Here is a 19,633-nt window from a genome sequence, read left to right as displayed (position 1 = left end):
CAGCTACTGCCCCAGTACCTGCCCATATCCTGCTATGCTCTCTGCCATGACGATAGTGGAGTAAGCCTCAATTTCCTTTCTTTGGTTGCGGTGTCGCCTCACAGCAATAGAACAGTGACTAAGACACCCCTCTATAAGCTTTTTAAAAATAAAATCAATTTTTATAAAATTAACTCAGAAATAAAAACATCACTCAGTCATTTTTTTTTATTTTTTATTTTATTTTATTTTTTATCACTCAGTCATTTTAAGGACCGTTCCAAACTATAAATCTCAGTGAACGTCTATCAGTTAGAACAGTCATTCTGAAATAATGGAGGTTCACTTATGGTTTTATAGTTTCAGAATCACTTGCATTTTTAGTCACTTACCTACTAGGAAAAAGAAAAAAATGTGATGGGGTTGAAACTAGAAAAAAACATTAGCTTTATATACTCTTTCAATGCAAGTAACCAATAAATTTTAAAAATTATTCAACATTCATAGTTATCAGAGAAATGCAAATTAAAACTACTTTGTGATGCCACCCCAGAAAGCACTTATCAAGAAATCTTAGAACAAATGTTGGAGAGGATGTGGGGAAAGAGGAATTTCAATCTACTGCTGGTAGCAGTGCAAATAAATACAGACATGGTAGAAGCCAGATTGGAGATTTCTTTAAAAACAATTAAAAATAGAACTATCATATAAATCAGCTATTCCACTCCCGAGCATATGCCTAGAGAGATATTTGCACAAGATAGCTGTCAACAGAGTATAGATAATGAAAATTTGATACATATCCAAAATGGGACATTATCCAGCTCTAAAGAAAAATGAAATAATGAGACATGCAGGAAAATGAGTGGTCTAGAATGCATAATATTAAGCAATGTCACTCAAATGCAGAAAGAAGAAAAAAAACTACATTTTTCATTATATATAGATGCAGTGTGTGTGTGCGTGTGTGTGTATGTGTGTGTGTGTGTGTGTGTGTGTGTGTGTGTGTGTGTGTGTGTACATACAGATGTAAGTGTGGGAATAATGTAGAATTTAGAAAGGATACCAAGAGAACATTTGGGCAATGAGGATGGATGCACGTAAATCAGTTAAAAGGACACAAGACTCTGTACAGGTTTTATTGTTGCTTATTTGCTTTGTACTTCTGGTATTTTGACCATAATGGACAAAGCATATGATTCCAAGAAGTCCCACTCATGCATCTTTGCTGGATGCTTCAGTTTACCTCTATGTGGACAAACATATAGGGTGACTCAAGTTCCTCATGACACAGTGGTTCCTTTATCTGGAAGAAGTGATCTAAGAGAAAGTGTGGAGCAAATCATGACCACTTTTATGACACAGTCTTGGAAATTACACATTTTCATTTCCAGCCACACTGAAAATGGAGGGACTAGCTTTATTTTTGGAAAGGTCTGTGGACAGGATTTGTTGACATTAAAAAAAAAAACTACACAAAGGACTGGAGAGATGGCTCGGTGGTTAAGAGCATGTAATGTTCATGCAAGGGACCCAAGTTTGGTTCACAGTTTCCACTTTGGGCAGATCAATACCACCTGTAATTCCATCTTCACATTTTCCTCTGGCCTCTGTAGGCACTGCCTTTCATGTACACACTCATAGAGATACACACACATATACAATTAGAGCAAAATAAATAAGACACACGTGGCGTTGTAAAGATGGCTCACAAGTCAAGAACACTTGCTGTTCTTGAAGAGTGCATGAGTTTGGCTCCCAGCACATAGATCAGGTGGCTCAGAATTGCATGTTGTCAAATGATAGGACACCTTCTTCTGCTCTTCATGTGTGTCCATACTCTTAGTCACACACACACACACACACACACACACACACACACACACACACACGCACACACATGCAAATATGGCCCATTAGATATTTTCTTATTATTAATCCATCTAAGAATTGTGAGTAGAACTGCAGTGAGTTCAAAGGTTACTATGAAGGAAGCTGACAGCCTTAAAAAATGTAAACTTGCTATCCACGAATGCAGAACATCTTAAAAAACTCAGACTTGCTATCCATGAATGCAGTGCATCATAAACTTGCTATCCATGAATTCAGTATGTGTCAGGCTTGCTATCCATGGATTACAGGACATCTCAGGTTTGCTGTCCACCAATCCAGCACATCTCTACTTATTTGTTGTCACATTTTAATTAATTTATTCATAAAAGTACTATGTGCAAATTTATAAAAGTTATTAGTAACTTATTTTTTGATACTGTGTAGCCTTAGCTGGCTTGGAACTCTCTATGAAGATCAGGCTAGCCTTGAACTCATAGAGATCAGCCTCCTTCTTCCTCCTGAGTCATGGGATTAAAGGTGTGAGCTCCGACATCAGCCCTCTAACGATTCTTAACATTTATAATTTCTAATCCGTTGTTATCAATAATATAACTGATTTCTAAAGTTTTGCTTATTTATTTTGTGTGTGTGTGCTTGCGTGTACCCAGGTCTGTGCTACAGCTAGCACATGGTGATCAGAGGGTAGGTCTAAGGTTGGCTCTCTCACCACTTTGTGGGATCTGGTAATCGAACTCAAGTTGTCAGGCATGGGCACAAGCACCTTTATCTGAGGAGCAATCTTGCTGGTCTAATAAATCTTATTTAAATTTTTTTTTTCATTCCTGAGGATTGGAGGAATTGAACCTGTAGTTTAACATGTGATTAGCAAGGAATAGGCTTTAAAGCTGTTTAAATCTTATTAAACCTATTAAATCTTATATTTCTATGTGGTAAATTAGATTATGTGTAGACAATTCAGAGTTTAGTATCATTCTTTGTAATTCTGCTGTCCCTTTTCCATTGTCTTTCTCTGTTGGTAAACACAGCAAATATTTAGTATCTCAAACTTTTGATGCCAGAAATATGAGTATCTTAGCTGTGTCTTTTTTTTTTTTTTTTTAAGCTGTGTCTTTCTTATGAAGGCTTGGATCAGTGTAGATTTTTGCTTCCATTAGAGACAATAAGGAATGTTTTTCATGTTCAGGGAATTTTTCCTCAAATGTTTACTCATGAGAAAAATTTACAATTGTGCATTAAGAGTTGTTTGAAGAATTTTGTAGTATCCTTTGCTGGTAGCCACGACAAAAGTGAATAAAAAAAAAAAAAAACCCCGCAAAACCAATGCAAAACAAAATCCAGAAGAAGAAACAAAGACAACACCCACTACTAAAGCATGATTTACAAGGCCTTGTTCTCCTGGTGCCCTCTGCCCCTTTTGTCTCCCCGATTCCTTCTGTCTCTTCTTCCCTGGGGTTCCTTGAGCTCTGGGGGTAGGGATTTATTTGATGGAGACATCTTGTTTAGACTTGTGGGGTCCGAGGTCTCTCACTCACTGCATAATGTCTGGATTTGGGTCTCTGTATTTGTTCCCTTCTGCTGCAGGAGGAAGCCTCTCGGATGTGGCTGAATAAGACATCAATCTATGAGTTTATCAGAACATCATTAGGCGGCATTTTATTGTTAATTTTTTTTAGGCCAGTAGTATTTGGTTTTATGCCAGGTCTCTGGGATATCTGGACTCCAGTTCTTAGTCACCCAAGCAGTTTCAGGTATGGGCCCCGTCTCATGGAATGGGCCTAGAGCCAAATCAGGCAATTGCTGGTTTCTCCCATAAGGTTTGTGCCACCATTGCCCTAGCATAGTATTGCAGGTTGGACAGATTGCAGATCACAAGTTCTATGGTTGGGTTGGTGTTGACTTTTCTCTTTTGAAAGCCCGCAGAGTACCTTTCCATGTCATAGACACTTAAACATGGGGCTGAAGGTTCTATGTGGGCCCCAGCTTAATCTGTCCTCGTTCAGCGCATTGTGTGAGTGTTGTCCTCAGCAATGAGGCTTTGCTGTCAGTTTGTGGAGAGCAACCTATAGTCTTGGCAATGGGCTGCATTTGGAGATTTTCATGGGATTCTTTCAGCCAATTACTCAATTGGATGAAACCTAGGCCTGACACTGGAAGCTTCCTTTGGTGACAACAGATGGCTAGTAGGGATTTCATCTCCTACATTATTTGGGGGACTTCATTATGATCGAGTTCATGTATTGTAGAAAGGTTCCACCACACTAGGTTCACGTACCACCCTGCAAGTGCCCTTTAATTCTAGGATGTCTCTCCCCTCATCCCTGTTCAGTCCCATCTCCCATCCCCCATTCCTCCTCATTCTCCCATTCTCATCCCCCCTCACTCCAGCCCACCCGTAACATCTATTCTATTTCCTTCCTCCCAGGGAGATGCATGTGCCCTGCCTAGTCCCTTCCTCTATGCCTAACTCTCTGGGTCTATTGATTGTAGCCTGTCATTTATTTTTATGTCTAATATTCACACAAATTAATACATACCATATTTATCTTTCTAGGTCTGAGTCACCTCAGTCAAGGTGATTTTTTTTTCTAGTTCCATTCATTGCCTACAAAATTTCATGATGTAATTTAAAAAAGAGTTCAGTAATACTCCATTTTTTTTTTTCTGCTGAGGGATATCAAAGTTGTTTCCAATTTTTGGCTATTATGAATAGAGAAGCAATGAGCATGGTTTAGCAGGTGTCCCTGTGGTAGGATGAAGTGACCTTTAGGTATATGCTCGAGAGTGGTATAGCTGGACCTGGAGGTAGATCGATCACCATCTTTATGAGTAACCATTATATTGGTTTCCATAGTCTCTCTAGGACTCTAGCAGTGTTGTAGTTTGTCAAAGGCTTTTCTGCATCTGTGGTCGTTTGAAAAGGTTTGACCCCATAGACTCCTGTGTTTGAATGTTTGGCGCATAGGGAGTGGCACTATTGAGAAAGTGTGGCCTTGTTAGAATAGGTGTGAGTTTTGGAGGAAGTATGTCACTGGAGGCCGGCTTTGATCTTATATATGCTCAAGCTATACCCGATGTGACACACATTCTATTTCTGCTGCCTTTGGATCAAGATGTAGAACTCTTGGCTTCTCCAGCACCGTGTCTGCCTCCAGTGCTGCCATGCTTCCCACCATGATGTTATTGGACTAAATCGCTGAAACTGTAAGCCAGACCCTAATGGAATGTTTTTTCTTTATAAGAGTTGCTTTGGTCACAGTTTTTCTTCACAGCAATAAAACCCTAACTAAAATGTTAATGTATTTTTTAAAAATCTATTTTATTTGGATACAGCACCCGTGCTGCAATTACCCTGACTTATCGAGCGAGGGACTGCGGGTTGAGGAATCACTCTAGACAGCGGGTCACCTGTTCTAAGAGAATGCCATTTAATGAGGAGGGGCCAAGGCCTTTTATACAGTACAGAGGCAGGTGGAAAAATACAAGATGATGTAGATGGGAAGTCCCCAGGACAAGAGGAACCATGTAACCAAGGTAACCAGGATGCAAAACAGGAACTTGTGGTCAGCTCAGCGAGGCACAATGTTCATAACAGGAAGCTGCCAGGACAGAATAACAGTTGCATACCGGCCAGGGCATGGCCCCAGGGGGTCCAAGCCTAACAGTTGCCAACATTTGGGTTCTTATATCTACTACCTTCTCTGCTTCAACCCTTCCAACTCCCCAACCAGGTAGGAGAGAAAGAATGTTAGAAGGGAAAGGGGACATACAGCTCTTTTTAGACTACTTCCTCATGATCAGGAATGTCGAGCTCCTTGGCACAGGGTTGATCTTCTTTGTCAACTTCTTCTCATTAAACCACAACAACAGCAAACAGGAGCAGCAGGGACAGCAGCAGCTTCCCCCCCCCCCCCTTTCAGAACACCCCCTGGCCCCTCTTGCAGCTCTCACATGCATACACTCTCTGAAAAGTTCCCAGAATCCCAAATGTCAACTCTACTTTGCTGGCCCAAATCCCACCTCTGCCAGATCATGGACATGAAGTGGAAGGGTCAAGTGTATCACGTGGTGCTTTGTTGAAAGATGTCTTGTGAGAAGTCATGTGATGTTTTTTTCTGGAAGAGAGGACATGTGGTATTTTGCTGGAAATAGACATGTGAGAGGGCACATGATGTTGGGAATGAAATATAAAAAGAACCACAGACAGTGAGTCAGGGCTTTCGGCATTTCTCCGCCAAGCAACACTTTGCTGGTCTTTGCTGGACTTTGCTAGTCTTCACTTCAGAGGGAACTGTTTGAGAGAACGTCTCATTGTACTCCAGATGATTCTGTCCACTTTCATAGACTCATGTCAATTAGGCAGAGCCTTGCAGTTTCTGCTAGATTGTGCCACCTCTATGGATTCGTGTACAGTTTGGTGTTTGCTATTGGACTGGACTCCTGGTATCCTGACAATGCAGAGTGGAATTGGCCCAAGGAACTATGGGTAAACAGGTCTACAGCCCCTTTTTCCTATTAATATTCTTTCTTTCCTTCCTCTGGTTGGTGGGTTAAAAGTGAGGTTGACGTGTTTAAGAACCCCAAATAGGTTTTGAGACTGGCATGGCAGTGCACACCTTTGATCCCAGCACTCTGGGAGGCAGAGGCAGGAGGATTGCTGTGAGTTCAAGCCCAGCCTGGTCTTCAAAGCAAGTCCAGGACAGCCAAGGCTATATAGAGAAACCTGGACCCCAAAAACCAAAACCAACCAAACAAAAAAGTGGGTTTTGAAAAATATAAGCCTACATGAACACGTTATAGTCAGCTGCTGTGGACAATCTGAAGCAGCCCCATATCTCACACCTGGGATTAAAAAAAAAACATATTCTTTAAAAACAATTTTAAAAAAGGAACCACAGTCCTCAGTACACTAGGAAAACATATAAAAAAGGTAATCAGATGGCTTTTCTCTTTCTGTTTGTTTATATGGTAGGTTACATTATCAATTTACATATGTTGAGTTATCCCTGCATCTCTGGGATGAAGCCTACTTGATCTTGGTGGGAGATCTTTTTGATGTGCCCTTAAATTCATTTAGCAAGTATTCTGTTGAGAATTTTTGCTTCTATGTTCATATGGGAGATTGGTCTGTAATTCTCTATCTTTGTTGGATCTTCATGTGGTTTGAGAATCAAGGTAATTGTGCCCTTTTAAAACCAATTAGGCAATGTTTCTTCTGTTTCTATTTTGTGGAATAATTTGGTGAGTTTGGCACCAACTTTTCTTTAATTGTCCAGTAGAATTCTGTGCTAAAATAACCTGGCCTTGGGATCTTTTTGGTTGGGAGACTTTCAATTACTGGTCCTATTCTATTTGGAGTTATTGGTCTGCTTAAATCACTTATCTGAACTCAATTTAGCTTTCTTAGGTAGTATGTATCTAGAAAATTACCCATTTATTTTATATTTTCTATGTGGTGGAGTAGAAGTTTTAAAAGTATGTTTTATGATTCTCTGGATTTCCTCAGTGTTTGTTGCTATGTCTCCATTTTCATCTTTGATTTTTGTTAATTTTGGTCTTTTTTCTTTGACACTTAGTTATTCTGGGTAAGAGTTTGTTAAGCTTATTGAGACTATCAAAGAAATAACTCTTTGTTTTGTTGGTTCTTTAGAATGGGATTTATTTATTTACTTACTTATTTTTGTTGTTTTTTACTTTGTTGATTTTAGGCCCAAGTTTTGTTTTGTTTTGTTTTATTTTATTTTTTGAGGCAAGGTTTCTCTGTGTAGCCTTGGCTGTCCTAGACTCAGTTTGTAGACCAGGTTGGCCTTGAACTCACAGCAATCTGCCTGCCTCTGCCTCCCGAGTGCTGGGATTAAAAGCATGTGCCACCACGCCCAGCTTTTATTAGTTCTTGTTGTTTACTTTTTAAAAAATTTTTGGTTTGTTTGTTTGCTTTTGGAGACTTTTTTCTTCTTTTCAATTTATTTTTGAGATGGAGTTTCTCTGTGTAGCCTTGGCAGTCCTGAACTCACCTTATAGATCAGGCTGGGATCTATAGACCAGACCTCTGCCTCCCTGAGTGCTGGGATTAAAGGCATATGCCACAATGGTTCGCTTGTTGTCTACTTCTTTTGGAGTGATTTCTTCTTCTTTTTTTCCTCCTCCTCCTTTCTTTTTTCTAGAGCTTTCAGATTGCTGTTAAGTTTCTAGTATGAGATCTCTCCAGTTATTATTATTATTTTTTAATGTAGGCACTTAGTGCTATAAACTTGCCTTCTAACACTTCTTTCATTGTGCTCCATAAGTTTGGATATATTGTGTATTTATTTTTATTCAATTTTAGAAAGTATTTAATTTCAATTTTGACCCACTTTTTTTTTTTTCAGAAGAGAGTTGTTCAGTTTCCATGAGTTTGTAAGCTGCTCTTGTTTCTGTTGTTGATAACCAGCTTTAATCCATGGTGGTCAGCAGTGATGCAGGGTGCTGTTTTCATTTTCTTGTATCTGTTGAATCTTGCTTTGTGTCCGATTATGTGCTCAGTTTTGGAGAAAGTTTAATGAGGTGCTGAGAAAAAGTATATTCTTCTGTGTTTGGGTGAAATGTTCTGTAAATATCTGTTAGATCCATTTGATTTATAATGTCAGCTAGCTCCAGCATTTCTGTTTATTTTTTGTCTACATGACACGTCTATTGGTGAGAATAGGGTGTTGAAGTCTCCCACTGTCAGCATGTGAAGGCCAATATGTGATTTAAGCTATAGTAGTGTCCCTTTTATGAATTTGTATGCTCTTTGTTTCATAGATGTTAAGAATTGAAATGTGACTGGTGTGGGCGGTGGTGGTGGTTGTGGTGGTGGTGCTGCTGCTGCTGCTGGTGGTGGTGGTGGTGGCGGTGGCTGGGCTGGTTGTCCAGCGCCTCCTTCCCCTCCTCCCTCCCTCTGTGTCCCTTCCTTGGCGACTGCGTGGGAGGAGGGGCGAGGCACCATGGCTGAGAAAAAAGGCTACCGTGAACCCCAGTCCTGCTCCGTGTCCACACCGTGGTTATGAGGCAGAGGCCTCTCACTTGCTCTGGTCACATGCACCATCACATGTGGCAGTGGTAGATCTGGCCTTCAGCGGCATCACGCTGTATGGCTACTTTCTGATCAACGCTTGCAAAGATGGCAAACTTATGCTCCAGTAGGGAGACATAGGAGACTGGACTGGAACATTTTTGTGTCATGAATGTGCTGTTTGGGGCACAACAGTGACTAAGGATGTCACCACTGCTGCTACAGAAGCTGCAGATTTCACAGCCAAAGTGTGGGATGCTGTCTCAGGAAATGAAGTGATAAGCCTGCCTCATAAGCACATTATCAAGAGTGTGGATTTCACACAGGATAGCAGTTACCTACTAACAGGGGGACAGGATAAACTGACATGACTATATGACTTGAACAAACCTGGAACAGAACCCCAGGAAATCAGTGGTCACACTTTGGGTATCAAAAAGGCTCTCTGGTGCAATGATGATAAACCAATCCGTTCAGCTGATGCTAAAACTGGTCAGCTTTGGGATCATGCTACAATGACAGAAGTGAAATCTCTAAACTTTAGCGTGTTTGTTAGCAGCACGGAGTATATTTCTTAATTAAATCATTTAAAGTGAGAAGATCCACTTCTGATTTGGATCTTAGAAGTGGGAAGATAACCCTTTAATCCAGACCTTTTCAGGTGAGACGATCCACCTTTAATCTGGACTACACCTTTTGCTGCCAGCCTGTATAAAAGACATGGAGGAAGAGAGCTTGTCTTCTCTTTCCTTGCTTGCTCTTGTCCTCACTAGCAAGTCCATTTCTTCACTGGCATTAGAACCTATATCTTCAGGACTCCAGTGTGTAATGAAGACCAACTAAGATATACAGCCTCGTGGGCTCCACAACTACTGGGTTATTGGACCTTCCGTTTGTAGGTAGCCATTGTTGGATTAGCTGGACCATAGCCTGCAAGCCATTCTAATAAGTTCCTATTGGGGAGAGAGAGAGAGAGAGAGAGAGAGAGAGAGAGAGAGAGAGAGAGAGAGAGAGAGAGAGAGAGAGAGAGAGAATCCATTGTATAAGTTCTGTTTGTTTAGAGAACTCTGACTATTACATTTAACATCAATGGTCTCAACATTGACACAGCAAAAGACACAGCCCATGAGAATAGATGCCAAAACGGGATCCGTCCTTCTGATGTGTCCAATAAACGTGTGTCTGTGTGAGTATAAACTGTGTGAGTATCTCTCTGTGTCTCTCTGTCTCTCTGACTCTCTCTGTTTCTGTCTCTCTGTGTCTGTGTCTGTGTCTGTGTCTGTCTCTGTGTCTGTCTCTGTCTCTGTCTCTCTCTCTCTCTCTGTATAGAACTGGAGTTGCAGGTGGTTTTGATCTGTCTGCCTTAATTTTTGTTTCTCCGTGCTTTTTATCTGCCCCATCACTTTTTTTTGTTAGTTTGTTTTAAAGTTCTGGTTCTCCTACTAGGCTTCGTTTCTTGGAATATGGTATCATTTTTGCTACTTTAATGCCTCTCATTCCCAGAATTGTACAGTAGGACCTAATCTACTATTTCACCTGAGAAGTCCAATATATACATCTTAACAGGTTAAAGATAGCATAATCACAGTCAGTAATATTAACAACAATTACAAGTAAATGTTTATCACTTAGCTTTTAAATGCCAAACCATATCAAAATTTCCAGGTATTAAGGAAAGCCTATAGAAACAATTTTACAAAAAAAAATCCACATATGACTTATCTCTTAAGTGTCTTATATTCTTCTTTTTTTTGTTTTTGTTTTTTTGAGACAGAGTTTCTCTGAGCAGCCCTAGCTGTCCTAGAACTCACTTTATAGACCAGGCTGGCCTCGAACTCACAATGATCTGCCTGCCTCAGCCTCCCAAGTGCTGGGCTTAAAAGCATGTACCACCATTGCCCTGTGTGCCTTACATTCTATAACTGCTAACATCTATTCATATTTTCTCCCTTTCTTTTTCTTACTTTTGGATAGGAACTCACCGTGTGGTCCAGAGTGGCCTTGAACCAACCATCTTCTTTCATTAGCCTGCAGAGGATTACAGGCAAGTGCCTCCACGCCCAACAGGAAAAGAACCCGCTCTGTGATTCTGTGCTCTACTTCCTCTCTCAGGGTGTCACGCCGGGCTGGGGAGGATAAAGTGGAGCTGCAAAGAGTGTATCAGGAGAATCCCAGTTTGGAGGGGAGTGCAGGGGTCTAAAGAAGTCCTTCTCTCAGGCTTTTCAGTGTTACAGTTCTTTTAGGCGATGGATAGCTGCAAGCTGCCAAGGGTACACTTCTTCCCCTTGGAGCTTCTAGCCTGCTGGATCATGTAGGCATCGATGAAGGGATGAAGCCAAGTCAAGTTGGGCAGGCTGGTCCCAGGGTCCCAGTCTGGTGATGAGTGCTAGGAGAGTAGGAGAGAGAGAGAGAGCAGCTGGAGCAGCTGGAGCAGCTGGAGCTCTCCCAGTAAAACAGTAAGTCTTAGATGATATTCAGTGGAACAGCTTGTGCTTTATTTGGGTGAACAAGCGCTCTATGAATCTTGGGGAGTGGGAAGGGATTCCCGGGGGCGGGAGGTGTCTCATATTATTGGCTGGGGCTGGTATGCTGGTGATGCTTTATTTATATGGAGAGGAATTCCAGGTGCCAGGTGACTACTCCCAGGATGATGGCACAGAACAGGGAGGGAGCGATTCTTACACTTGCCAATCTCAAGATTGAGATTTCTGGGGTTTGGACAAGTCTCCTCCTCCGTCTTGCTCTGTGTGCCTCGTGGCACTGTCCACGTGCCCTACACTGCTCATATCACGTCACCACATACATAACAGGATCTCCCTGTGACGTGACATCTTCTTTTCTACTGCTTTTTATTTTTTTGTAAATCTGTAGTTTTATTTGTTTGTTCTGTTTTGCTTTGTTTGTTTTACTTTTAGTCCTATATTTATGAATTTTAATACCTCCAAATATGTGGCATATTCTAAATATAATATATGATATAGTGCATTTATAACTACCAACAAAGAAAGCATATTCTTATTAGCATTGCCGTGACCTGAGAAAAGAAAAAGGAAAGATTTACTTTGGTTAATGGCTTCAGAGAGTTCAGTCTTTGGTTGGTTGATCCTGTGCCCTTGGGCACAGCATCTATGGGGGCAGAAGTATGTGGTGGATGAGAGCCATCTCCTGATAGTGGACAGGTAGAACACACACACACACACACACACACACACACACACACACACACACACACACACACACACACTAGAAGTGGCAGGCCTGAGACATGATATAGCTCGAAGACACATGGCCTGTGACCTACTCTTTTCCCACTAGTCTCCTACTTTTCATCTCCTCTCTGTAATGCCATTATCATATTAATCAATCAAGGCATTGATCCATTGGCCAGGGCTTTCATGATTACTGACATATGTTAATGAAGTCTACTGTAGTCATTTCTCCTTACGATCATCTGACTGACAGTAGCTCCAGGTTGCTGACGCATCTCGGAAGAAATTGTCACACAGTGTGTTATTACTCCAGGAAAAGACACCAACTCAAGATTTGAAGTATGCTTTCTACTGAGCATGTATCCTCACCCCACCCTTGCAAAGTAAAAACAAACAAAACCAAAATCCAAATCTAAAACACAAAACAAAACACAAAATAACCAAGCCAACCAAACAAAAAGTAAGTGAAACCTCTAGGCAGCTAGTTAAATGTCATCAGGCTTGGAGGGCGTGGGGGCTGAGCTCCTCCCTCACAGTCAATAACCTGTAAAACAAAGGGCTAAAGCAGCAGGGCTTTAATTACTAGTGGGAAGAACTGGGGTGAGTCAAATCTCTGACTCTGGCAAGAGGCATGACAGCCTGAGTTTCCTGGAGAGCAGTTAATAAGCCACTACCCAAACCTAGGTCCAGAAGCCTTAGGCCTTGTGATTATCATCTGGAGGGTTTTGGTAAGGAACACAGATAGCCCAGTGCTTTTTCATGGAAGAGTTGACCCAAAGAGGTCTGTCAATCATCTGGGCCAGACAGAGTCCCCCAGAACACACTGATTGTTCTTGAGAGTTCTCAAATCCTATAAATGAATAAAATCCCAATCAAGACAAGGGTCTCTGGTCATTGTCAGCTCTCACCCGTTGAGAGTTGTCTGTGCTCTGTAAATATCCTCTACTGTCTAGTTCTGCAGTGATGGTCTCATCTGAATTCTTTCAATGGTCCTAATGACTGGGAGATGAGGGAGTTTACACCAAGATCCTCATGTGACCTTAGCACAACTGACTCCATGATGGATGTACTATTCAGGTACCAGCAGCCAAACCATAAACAAGGAAGGACCTAACTAATCAAATTTATAGTTCTCGGGGAAAGTCTCTAATGCACTAACCTTGCTCTTTGGCTTCTGTAGTTCTGCTTCTGGCTAACTGTTCTCATTAACTGAAGTATGTCACTCCAGGGTGTGATTTTTGTGCTTAAAATCTCACCCTGACAAAGGATTGGGGCTACAGTGGGATCCTTAACACCCAGTGTAGTCACTGGTCTACTAATAAAGACTTTCTATTGGTTTATACCTATGTCTGAATAGTTTTCTTTGGTGGATAACCCATAACACTGACACCTAAACCACTTGTATTAGTCAGGGCTCTTTAGAGGAACAGAACTGACAGAATGAATCTATCTATCTATCTATCTATCTATCTATCTATCTATCTTTTGAAAAGGGATTTATTAGCATGGCTTATAGGCTGTGGCTCAGCTAGTCTGACAATGGTTGTCTACCAATGGAAGGTTCAAGAATCCAGAAGCTTGGACAGGCTTGGTGGTGCATGTCTTTAATCCCAGCACTCGGGAGGCAGAGGCAGAGGCAGGTGGATTGCTGTGAGTTCAAGGCCAGCCTGGTCTACAAAAGCAAGTCCAGGACCACTAAGACTACACAGAGAAACCCTGTCTCAAACAACAACAACAACAACAACAACAACAACAACAACAACAACAACAAAAATCTGGAAGCTGTTGAGTCCATGGAACTGGATATTTAGCTGGTCTTCACTATATGCCAGATCCTGAAGTAGGCTTTAATGCCAGTGAAGGAATGGACTTGCCCAAGAGAGCAAGAACAAGCCATCAAAGAGACCAAGCTTCCTTCTTCCATGACCTTTGTATAGGGTGCCAGCAAAATGTGTGGCTCAGGTGGATCTTCTCACCTCAAAAGATTTGTCTTCCTACATCAAAGATTAGGTTAGAAATGTGTCTTCCCACTTCAAATGATTTAATTAAGAAAAAAAAATATTCCCTCACAGGAGTGTGTGCCCAGCCACTTGGAGTTTAGTTAGTTCCAGGTGTGGTCAAGTTGGCGACCAAGAACAGCCGTCACACACCTTAAATTGGGAACTGTCTGTACAAATGACACATGTAGCCTTTTGATTTTCCCCATCCTCGGCGTTATGCTCTTAATATTTATCTACATTATCAATAGTGGTTGCTTTTCTCTGCAATATCATAGAGCATTTTGTGGCTGCACCACAGTTGATTCATTTGCCTATTGGCAGGAATCTGGTGGTTCCTAGTTTTTTTTTTTTTTATTCTATTCCAATGACTGTAGTTGTTTTTGTTTAATTGTTTGGTTTTGGCTTTTTGAGACAGGGTTTCTCTGTGTAGCCCTGGCTGTCCTGAAACTCACTCTGCACACCAGGCTGGCCTCGAACTCACAGAGATGAACCTGCTTCTGCCTCACAAGTGATGGGATTAAAGGTGTGCACCACCACCGCCTAGCCAGTGAATAGTCTTACCCTTACCTTCAGTATAAAGTGTGAAGTGTGGCCATTTTGGGGATATGTAGTTAGCAATAGCATTACCCGGCTAGAGAGTTTTTGAATGTTCTGCTTTGTAAGACAACAGCCATTTTCTTAAGAGCTTGTACCAATTTGTACTCTACCATCTAGTCTTCTGTCTCATCACTTAATAGGTGAGCTTGCCAAAATTCTAAATTTTACTGAACTAAAGGGCATGAGATTGAATCTTATAATACTGGTTTGCATTTCTGTCTTAGTGAAGGTAATGTTTTTTGCATGTTCTTATGGACCATGTCTATCTTCTCTTCTGTAAAAGATTTGCTTCTTGCAATTTATTTGTTCCTCTTAATGATAATAATCTACCACATGGCCCAAGCGCCATCTAATCCTTCCCCTGGCATTTAGATCCCCATTTTCCATATTTTTCCATTATATGTAAAGCTGACTTGGGAACATATGTGGACATCCAAGATGGTTCTTTCCAAATGTACCTTAGAAGTGGAGTAGGCTGTATTGGTTGGAAAAGGTTTCAGGACACACTAACTAGTTATCTCTCTGAATTTGTGCTAACTTGAAAGGACTGCCTTCTGTCAAACCTGTGAAAACTAGAAGAAGAGCCATACAGAGGATCTGAGTATTGAAGTTGTAAGGTGGTCCAGGTAGGTGTTGAGAAAGGATGCATGAAGTAAAGTCATGTAACCCCGACCCTACACCTCCTCCTTCCCTCTGGAGCCTCACCTGGTCCATTAAGGATCAATTTCTCCCTTCTTCAGATAAAGGATGTTTTCAAGGTGGCTTGCACATAGAGCAAAGTGTTCTTCCCTCCCCGGTGGGAGGGAATCAGACACATGAAGCCCATCAGCCTGCATGTGCTGTGATGAGGCAGCAGCCTTTTGACTTTAAAAGCATTCCTGTACCTTGTTTCTCCAGCAGGAGTTTCCGAGGTGCCAGCCTGCTGTTGGCCAGCTGCCTAAATAAAGAATTCACTGTACCCCTAAGTGGCATAACTAAGCTTTGCGATTGGTAGCTTTCTCATGTGGATTGTTTTATGAGGCTATACTCTGCATGGCTCATCTGAAACAGGTGGGGAGAATGGGTCTGTTTGGATGTGGGTGTGCAGCTGTTTTAGTGGAACGAAACTTCTGCCAGACAGATATATGGAAAGGAATTTGGCCTTAGGCCCCCGTGGTGGAAGGTTAAATGGTCTTTGTAGGGCTGTCAGCACCATTTGTCTCTGAGACTAGAACTTGACATGTGGAAAGCTGAAAATTAGGAATGAAAGACAGATGGAAATTGGGGCACGCAAGGTTGCCAGGACCTCACGAGCATGACCTAAGCCCGCAGAACGGTTTGTATTCCTACTGACCATAACAGCAGGCCCATCTTTCAGAAGCCTGGGCCCTTCACTGGGCAGGTAGCATTTAACTTTCCTCCATCAGTGTGCCTGATGGAAGGAGGAGGAAGACCGAGCAGTTACAGGTCTAGCTTTCAATTCCAACCAAGGAGAGGCCGTAGACCACGGCTTATGTGTGTAGGAAGGGAAGGACTTACAGCTGTGGCCTCTCAAAGGAAGATGGGCCTATCTTACAGATATCTCATTTGGTCCTCACAGCAGCCCTGTCAAGTTGCAAGTATAATCTGTCCCAGTTACCTTGCAGTTGCTGTGAAGAGACACCATGGCCAAGGCAACTTCCAGAAAAAAGAGCTTATTGGGGCCTTAAAGTTGAGAGTGAGTGTGGTAGTTTGAATGAAAGTGACCCCTATAGACTCATAGGGAGTGACATCATTGGAGGTGTGGCCTTGTTGGGTCACTAGGGGCTGTTCTTAGAAGTTTCAGAAGCTCAAGTCAGGCTGAATGTCTCTCTCTTCCTGCTGCCTGCCAATCCAGATGTAGAACTCTCAGCTGCCTCTCCAGCACCATGTCTGCCTGCAAGGTGGTGTGTATGTATCTCTCTTTCTGTGTTTTGCTGAATATCAAAACAAGGGTCTTCTGCATACAAGTCAAGTCTTCTACCGCAGAGCAATATACCTCACCCTTAAACTACCTGTTGATTCGGTAGAAGTAAAGTAAGAGATTTTTTATTATAATTTAAATGTATCAATTTTTTAAAAAGAAGAATCTAGGATTTGGGTGTGATTGCACACACCTTTAATCCCAGCACTTGGAGGCAGCAGCAGGGGCATCACTGTAAGTTCAAGGCCAGTTTGGTCTACAAAGAGAGTCCAGGACAGTCAGAAATACACAGAGAAGCCCTGTCTTGAAAACCCAAAAAGCAAACAAACAAACAAGCAAAGAAAACCAAACCAAACTAAAACAAAAAACCCCAAGTGTGTTTAAAATTTTTCCACTGCCCCTGTAGTTGGCATCAAGAACAATCTAGACTTTTATTGTGCCTTATCTTGGTGACTTAAGTGTGAATGGGTGAGCTCAGAAGTGCTGAGGCCAGAGCCTCAAGACTTTTTGTAGATTATTTAAGTAGCACTGGTTTCTTGATTTCCTCTGGCATTTGTGTAGGATGGGCTCTGTTTGGTACCTGTAGCCCAGATGGAGAAGGTTTTCCAATCTTTATTGTTGTTGACTCTTTCCTTTCATATGCCATTCTTGCTCTTCCAATTCCCATTCTTCTCCTCTAACTGGTCAACCACAGTTTGTTCAACAAACAAATGGAATAAAAGGAACAGAAGGAGGCTCAAGGTAAAGCATTAACATGCATGAGGCTATGGACTCTATCTCCAGGAGGAGTGTGGGGCGGTGCGAGTACAGAATTACAGTGCAGGTGCAAGATGTTCAACATCTGTTGGAAAGTGCTGGAAACATCCTGAGAAGACTCCACATTATATAGGCTCAGTCAAATCTTGGAGAGCCCTGAGGGGTCCTCTGAAATATATTGCACATTATTTTAGTTTTAATCCCCTGTGTCTGTGTCTGGGTATGTAGACATGAGTGGCGGTGCCTGTGGTGGCCAGAGGAGGGCTTCTGATCCCCTGGAGTGGGAGTTACTCACAGACATAAGTTGCTTGACTTGGGCGTTGGGGACTCAAGTACTGAACTGGAGTCTTCTGGAAAAATAGTACATGCACTTAGTCGCAGAACCATCTCTTTAGGTCCCCATGGTTGAGGGGGCTGAGTAAATTAAAAGAGAGCCCGAATACTGGATGACAGCCAAGAGTTATTACTTTTGTTAGCTACTGAAAGTACATCATGTTTCTCTGTACTCACAGTCTGTCAGACACTAGGTTTGGACTCCCTACCCTTAACTAAGTAACTCTCCGATTCTCCAGATAGCAGCTGGGTATACTACTTATTCAAACTCCGACACTACCTGCAAACTTGAAGAGAGTGTGACAGTCTACATGTTAAAGAGCTCAGTCCCACAAGACTGCCTTCATGTCCATCCAAGCACAAGTCCTGGCATGATTTTGACAGACTTGGCATTCTCATGTTCCTTCCGTGAGTTTGATCATTTGCTGGGATCCCTCACAGAACTCAAGGAAACACCACGATGCTACTTGCTTATTACAAAGAATGCAACACAGGGCCAGTCAGTTGGAATTGGGGCAATGTGTGGCTTGGGAACCTCCATGCGGTGGGAAGGCATCTTATTGCACAGTGTCTTGATGCATTCACCCACCTGGAGCTTATCAAATTGCAAGATGTTTTATAATGCTCCCCTGGCCTTGTAAAGTTAGTTATTTACTTTATAGGGTTTCATAAAACCATTTATATGTCAATATGTAACATATTTTAAACATATTCCCCCATTAATTTCTACACTTTACTTCCAGTTTCTTTATTACTTCAATTCAGTGTGAATGAATGAGGCATGTTATGAATAACAAAAGACAGTTTGATCATTCAGGATAATCCATGGGTTTAGAAGTTCTGTGTCAGGAACCAGAGATAATAACCAAATCAATTTTGTAATGGCACTTGTCCTTGTGGTTTAAAAAATTGCTTAGCAATGAATAATGTACTCTGACGTATATTATAGCAAATGGATGCCAGGGTATGACCCATTTAAACAATGGCAGTAACAAAACTGGAAGAGGATGATTGAAACAAGAATGCTAGTTTTGATAATTATTAAAATTAGAGATGCATTTATACAGATTTTCTTTTCTTTTTTTTTCTTTCTTTCTTTCTTTGTGACAGGGTTTCTCTGTGTAGCCTTGGTTGTCCTGGACTCCATTTGTTGACCAGGCTGGCTTCAAACTCACAGTGAACCACCTGCCTCTGCCTCCCAAGTACTGAGATTAAAGCCACCACGTTCGTCTATATAGGTTTTCTTTAGGATTCTTTTTTTTTTTTTTTTTTTTTTTTATTATTATTTTATTCTTGTTACATCTCAATGTTTATCCCATCCCTTGTATCCTCCCATTCCTCCCCCCCCCATTTTCCCATTATTCCCCTCCCCTATGACTGTTCCTTAGGATTCTTTTTATATGTGTATTTGAAAATAAAAATTTAACGTGTAGGCAGGAGAGATAGCTCAGCGGTTAAGAGCATTGTCTGCTCTTCCAGAGGTCTTGAGTTCAGTTCCCAGCAACCACATGGTGGCTCACAACCATCTACACCGGGGTCTGATGCCCTCTTCTGATGTGCAGGCAGAATACGGTATATGTAATAAATACATCTTAAAAAACAACATGTAAATTACATGAACAATATGTGAGATAAATATATAATATAAATATGATATGTAAATATAAAAAATAAGAAAAAATTAAAGGCAGTACAAGAATAAGTACGTACCCCTTTGGTCAAAGAATTATAACAAATAAAGTAGATAGGAATTACTGTCTTACTTTAAAGTTTTTTTTAAACTAGATCTATTGTGTGTTTGTGTGTGTGCACATGCCATAGTGTGTATGTGGAAGGGGAGTTGGTCCTCCTTTCGCCATGTGGGCCTGGGGACTGAATTTGGGTCATCAGGTTTGGCTGATTCATCTCCATGGTCCTAACTGGGTATCTTTCACATCTAGAGACAGAATTCAGA

At 41.5% G+C, this 19,633-nt stretch overlaps 1 pseudogene; it reads left to right on the top strand.

Moving 5' to 3' along the window:
- The first annotated feature begins 3,783 nt into the window (after nucleotides 1-3,783).
- On the top strand, nucleotides 3,784-9,441 carry LOC127206113 (serine-threonine kinase receptor-associated protein-like; annotated as a pseudogene).
- Nucleotides 9,442-19,633: the final 10,192 nt, after the last annotated feature.

The sequence above is a fragment of the Acomys russatus genome, chromosome 2 (genome assembly GCF_903995435.1).
Source record: "Acomys russatus chromosome 2, mAcoRus1.1, whole genome shotgun sequence".
NCBI lineage: Eukaryota > Metazoa > Chordata > Mammalia > Rodentia > Muridae > Acomys > Acomys russatus.
The sequence above is the reverse complement of the archived record's forward strand: the minus strand, read 5'-3'. Positions and strand labels throughout refer to the sequence as shown.